Raw genomic sequence first — 5567 nt, 5'->3', positions numbered from 1 at the left:
TTATCTTTTGTTCTGTTAATGTTTCTCCCTATAATATTTATTTTCTATAATATTTTTATTTTTATATTTTTATTATTATATTTTAAAAATATTTTTATTATATTGTTTCCTATTAGTATTTTTTTCTATTATATTTTTCCTCCCAAAACCTCACAGAATTTTCCCATTTTTCCTGTTTTTCCCACAAAAACCTCACTGAATTTTCCCGTTTTTCCCATTTTTTTTCTCACAGAATTTTCCCGTTTTTCCTGTTTTTTCCCCCCAAAAACCTCACAGAATTTTCCCAGTTTTCCCGTTTTTTCCCCCAAAAACCTCACGGAATATTCCCATTTTTTTCCCATGTTTTTTCTCACAGAATTTTCCCATTTTTCCCCAAAAACCTCACGGAATTTTTCCATTTTTCCCCCAAAAACCTCACGGAATATTCCTCTTTTTTACCCCAAAAACCTCACGGAATTTTCCCATTTTTCCCCCAAAAACCTCATGGAATTTTCCCTTTTTTTCCCATGTTTTTTCTCACAGAATTTTCCCCTTGTTCCCATTTTTTCCCCCAAAAACCTCACGGATTTTTCCTGTTTTTCCCATTTATTTTCTCATAGAATTTTCCCATTTTCCCCGTTTTTCCCTTTTTTTTTTCACAGAATTTTTCCATTTTTCCCATTTTTTCCCCCAAAAACCTCACGGAATTTTCTTGTTTTTTCCCCCAAAAACCTCACAGAATTTTTCCATTTTCCCCCCAAAAACCTCACGGAATTTTCCCATTTTTTCCCATGTTTTTTCTCACAGAATTTTCCCATTTCCCCCATTTTTCCCCCCAAAACCCTCACCGAACTTTCCCGTTTTTCCCATGTTTCGTCTCATGGAATTTTCCCATTTTTCCCATTTTTTTCCCCCGTTCCCAGGTGGAGCTGATCCGCCGGGACTACGTGGCCAACGGCGGCTGGGAGACATTCCTGTCCTACGAGGATCCGGATCAGGACATCCTGGTGGGACTCCTGCGGCTCCGGAAGTGTTCCCGGGAATCCTTCCGGCCGGAGCTGCGCCAGGGAGTGTCCATCGTGCGGGAATTGCACGTCTACGGCAGCGCCGTGCCCGTCAGCGCCCGCGATCCCGCCAAGTTCCAGCACCAGGTAATCCCTGAATTCCTGAAATTCCTGAAATTCCCAAATTCCAGCCCATCAGCGCCAGGGATCCCGCCAAATTCCAGCACCAGGTAATCCTGGAATTCCTGAAATTCCCAAATTCCAGCCCGTCAGCGCCCGCGATCCCGCCAAGTTCCAGCATCAGGTAATCCTGAAATTCCCGAAATTCCCAAATTTCCAAAAATTCCTGGATTTCCTGCCCAATTCCCACCAAATTTCCCGATTCCCGCCAAGTTCCAGCACCAGGTATTCCGGAATTCCCAGAATTCCCACTAAATTCCCAAATTCCAGCCCGTCAGCGCCTGCGATCCCGCCAAGTTCTAGCACCAGGTATTCCCAGAATTCCCAAATTCCTGAAATTCCCAAATTCCAGCCCGTCAGCGCCAGGGATCCCGCCAAATTCGAGCATCAGGTAATCCTGAAATTCCCGAAATTCCCAAATTCCAGCCCGTCAGCGCCCGCGATCCCGCCAAGTTCCAGCACCAGGTATTCCCTGAATTCCCGAAATTCCCAAATTCCAGCCCGTCAGCGCCCACAATCCCGCCAAATTCCAGCACCAGGTAATCCTGGAATTCCTGAAATTCCTGAAATTCCCAAATTCCAGCCCATCAGCGCCCGCGATCCCGCCAAATTCCAGCACCAGGTAATCCTGAATTCCCGAAATTCCCAAATTTCCAAAAATTCCTGGATTTCCTGCCCAATTCCCACCAAATTTCCCGATTCCCGCCAAATTCCAGCACCAGGTATTCCCGAAATTCCCAAATTCCAGCCCATCAGCGCCCGCGATCCCGCCAAATTCCAGCACCAGGTAATCCTGGAATTCCTGAAATTCCCGAAATTCCCAAATTCCAGCCTGTCAGCGCCCGCGATCCCGCCAAGTTCCAGCATCAGGTAATCCTGGAATTCCCAAAATTCCCGAAATTCCCAAATTCCAGCCCGTCAGCGCCCGCGATCCCGCCAAATTCCAGCACCAGGTAATCCTGAATTCCCGAAATTCCCAAATTCCCAAATTCCCAAATTCCAGCCCGTCAGTGCCCGCGATCCCACCAAGTTCCAGCATCAGGTATTCCCTGAATTCCCGAATTCCCAAAAATTCCCAGATTTCCTGCCCAATTCCCACCAAATTCCCTGATTCCCGCCAAGTTCCAGCATCAGGTATGCCTGAAATTCCAAAAATTCCCAAATTCCAGCCCATCAGTGCCAGGGATCCCGCCAAATTCCAGCACCAGGTAATCCTGAAATTCCCAAATTCCCAACATTCCGGCCAAGTTCCAGCACCAGGTATTCCTGTATTCCTGAAATTCCCAAAATTCTGGAATGGCAAACTCCAGAAATTCCAGTTGAAAAAATTCCAGGATGAGGGAAAAAAAAAAAAATTCCAATTTCTCACCAATCCAATCCTTTCAACACCCAGGAATATTCGCGATCCCTCCGGATCCGGATTTTTCCAATCCGGGTTTTCCTTGCTTCTGTTTTTCCAGAACTTTCTCAGTTTTATCTCTGTGAATTTCCTGGTTTTTCAGCTTTTTTCCTGTTTTTTCAGCTTTTTTTCCCCTCCGTTTTTTCCCCTTTTTTTAGCTTTTTTCCTGTTTTTTTTCAGATTTCTTTCCCCGTTTTTTCGGCTTTTTTTCCTTTTTTTTCCCCATTTTTTCAGCTTTTTTCCCCCCATTTCTTCAGCTTTTTTCCCCCGTTTTTTCACCTTTTTTCCCCATTTTTTCAGCTTTTTTCCCCCTTTTTCCCCCTTTTTTCAGCTTTTTCCTCATTTTTTCCCCCTTTTTCCCCATTTTTTTCCCGTTTTTTCACCTTTTTTCTGCATTTTTCCCCCTTTTTTCCCATTTTTTCACCTTTTTTCCCCATTTTTTCACCTTTTTTCCCATTTTTTCCCCTTTTTTCACCTTTTTTTCCCCATTTTTCTCCCTCCCAGGGGTTCGGGATGCTGCTGATGGAGGAGGCAGAGCGCATCGCCAGGGAGGAGCACGGCTCCCGGAAAATCGCCGTCATCTCAGGTCATTTCTGGGATTTTGGGATGTTTTATCTCAGGTCATTCAGGGTCATTCTGGGATTTTGGGATGTTTTATCTCAGGTCATTCTGGGATTTTGGGAAGTTTTATCTCAGGTCATTCTGGGATTTTGGGATGTTTTATCTCAGGTCATTCGGGGTCATTCCTGGGATTTTGGGATGTTTTATCTCAGGTCATTCTGGGATTTTGGGATGTTTTATCTCAGGTCATTCAGGGTCATTCTTGGGATTTTGGGATGTTTTATCTCAGGTCATTTGGGGTCATTCCTGGGATTTTGGGATGTTTTTATCTCAGGTCATTACTGGGATTTTGGGATGTTTTATCTCAAGTGCTTTGGGGTCATTTCTGGGGATTTTGGGATGTTTTATCTCAGGTCATTCTGGGATTTTGGGATGTTTTATCTCAGGTCATTTGGGGTCATTCCTGGGGATTTTGGGATGTTTTATCTCAGGTCATTCTGGGATTTTGGGATGTTTTATCTCAGGTCATTTGGGGTCATTCCTGGGGATTTTGGGATGTTTTATCTCAGGTCATTTGGGGTCATTCTGGGATTTTGGGATGTTTTATCTCAGGTGCTTTGGGGTCATTTCTGGGATTTTGGGATGTTTTATCTCAGGTGCTTTGGGGTCATTTCTGGGATTTTGGGATGTTTTTATCTCAGGTCATTCTGGGATTTTGGGATGTTTTATCTCAGGTCATTCTGGGATTTTGGGATGTTTTATCTCAGGTGCTTTGGGGTCATTCTGGGGATTTTGGGATGTTTTATCTCAGGTCATTTGGGGTCATTCTGGGATTTTGGGATGTTTTATCTCAGGTGCTTTGGGGTCATTTCTGGGATTTTGGGATGTTTTATCTCAGGTGCTTTGGGGTCATTTCTGGGATTTTGGGATGTTTTTATCTCAGGTCATTCTGGGATTTTGGGATGTTTTATCTCAGGTCATTCTGGGATTTTGGGATGTTTTATCTCAGGTGCTTTGGGGTCATTCTGGGGATTTTGGGATGTTTTATCTCAGGTCATTTGGGGTCATTCTGGGATTTTGGGATGTTTTATCTCAGGTGCTTTGGGGTCATTTTTGGGATTTTGGGAAGTTTTTATCTCAGGTGTCAGTCATTCTGGGATTTTGGGATGTTTTTATCTCAGGTCATTCTGGGATTTTGGGAAGTTTTATCTCAGGTCACTCGGGGTCATTCTGGGATTTTGGGATGTTTTATCTCAGGTGCTTTGGGGTCATTCCGGGATTTTGGGATGTTTTATCTCAGGTCATTCCTGGGATTTTCGGGAAGTTTTTATCTCAGGTGCTTTGGGGTCATTCTGGGATTTTGGGATGTTTTTATCTCAGGTCATTCTGGGATTTTGGGAAGTTTTATCTCAGGTCACTCGGGGTCATTCCTGGGATTTTGGGATGTTTTATCTCAGGTCATTCGGGGTCATTCTGGGATTTTGGGATGTTTTATCTCAGGTGCTTTGGGGTCATTTTTGGGATTTTGGGATGTTTTATCTCAGGTCATTCAGGGTCATTCTGGGGATTTTGGGATGTTTTATCTCAGGTCACTTGGGGTCATTCCTGAGGATTTTGGGATGTTTTATCTCAGGGCTTGTCATGGTCTGTGATTTTGGGATGTTTTATCTCAGGTGCTTTGGGGTCATTTCTGGGATTTTGGGATGTTTTATCTCAGGTCATTCTGGGATTTTGGGATGTTTTATCTCAGGTCATTTGGGGTCATTCTGGGGATTTTGGGATGTTTTATCTCAGGTCACTTGGGGTCATTCCTGGGATTTTGGGAAGTTTTATCTCAAGTGCTTTGGGGTCATTCTGGGATTTTGGGATGTTTTATCTCAGGTCATTCTGGGATTTTGGGATGTTTTTATCTCAGGTGCTTTGGGGTCATTCTGGGATTTTGGGATGTTTTATCTCAGGTGCTTTGGGGTCATTCTGGGATTTTGGGATGTTTTATCTCAGGTCATTCGGGGTCACTCCTGGGGATTTTGGAATGTTTTTATCTCAGGTCATTCGGGGTCATTCTTGGGATTTTGGGATGTTTTATCTCAGGTCATTCCTGGGATTTTGGGATGTTTTATCTCAGGTGCTTTGGGGTCATTCCGGGGATTTTGGGATGTTTTATCTCAGGTCATTCAGGGTCATTCTGGGGATTTTGGGAAGTTTTATCTCAATCCAGAGCTGAGCTCAGCACTGCAGCAATGGGAATTCTCCTGGGAAAAGGAAAAACTGGGAGAGAAATGCAGATTTGCCTTTCCTTGTTCATTTCCTTGCTTTTTTCCTTTTTCATTTTCCTTTTTCCTTTCCTTTCCTTTCTTCCTTTTTCCTTTCCTTTCTGATTTCCTTTCTTTTTTCCTTTTTCCTTTCTTTTTTCCTTTTTCCTTTTTTTTCCTTTTTCCTTTCTT

Source organism: Lichenostomus cassidix, chromosome 3 (genome assembly GCF_008360975.1).
Source record: "Lichenostomus cassidix isolate B80296 chromosome 3, HeHo_3.0, whole genome shotgun sequence".
NCBI classification, from domain to species: domain Eukaryota; kingdom Metazoa; phylum Chordata; class Aves; order Passeriformes; family Meliphagidae; genus Lichenostomus; species Lichenostomus cassidix.
This window is presented reverse-complemented; position numbering follows the sequence as displayed.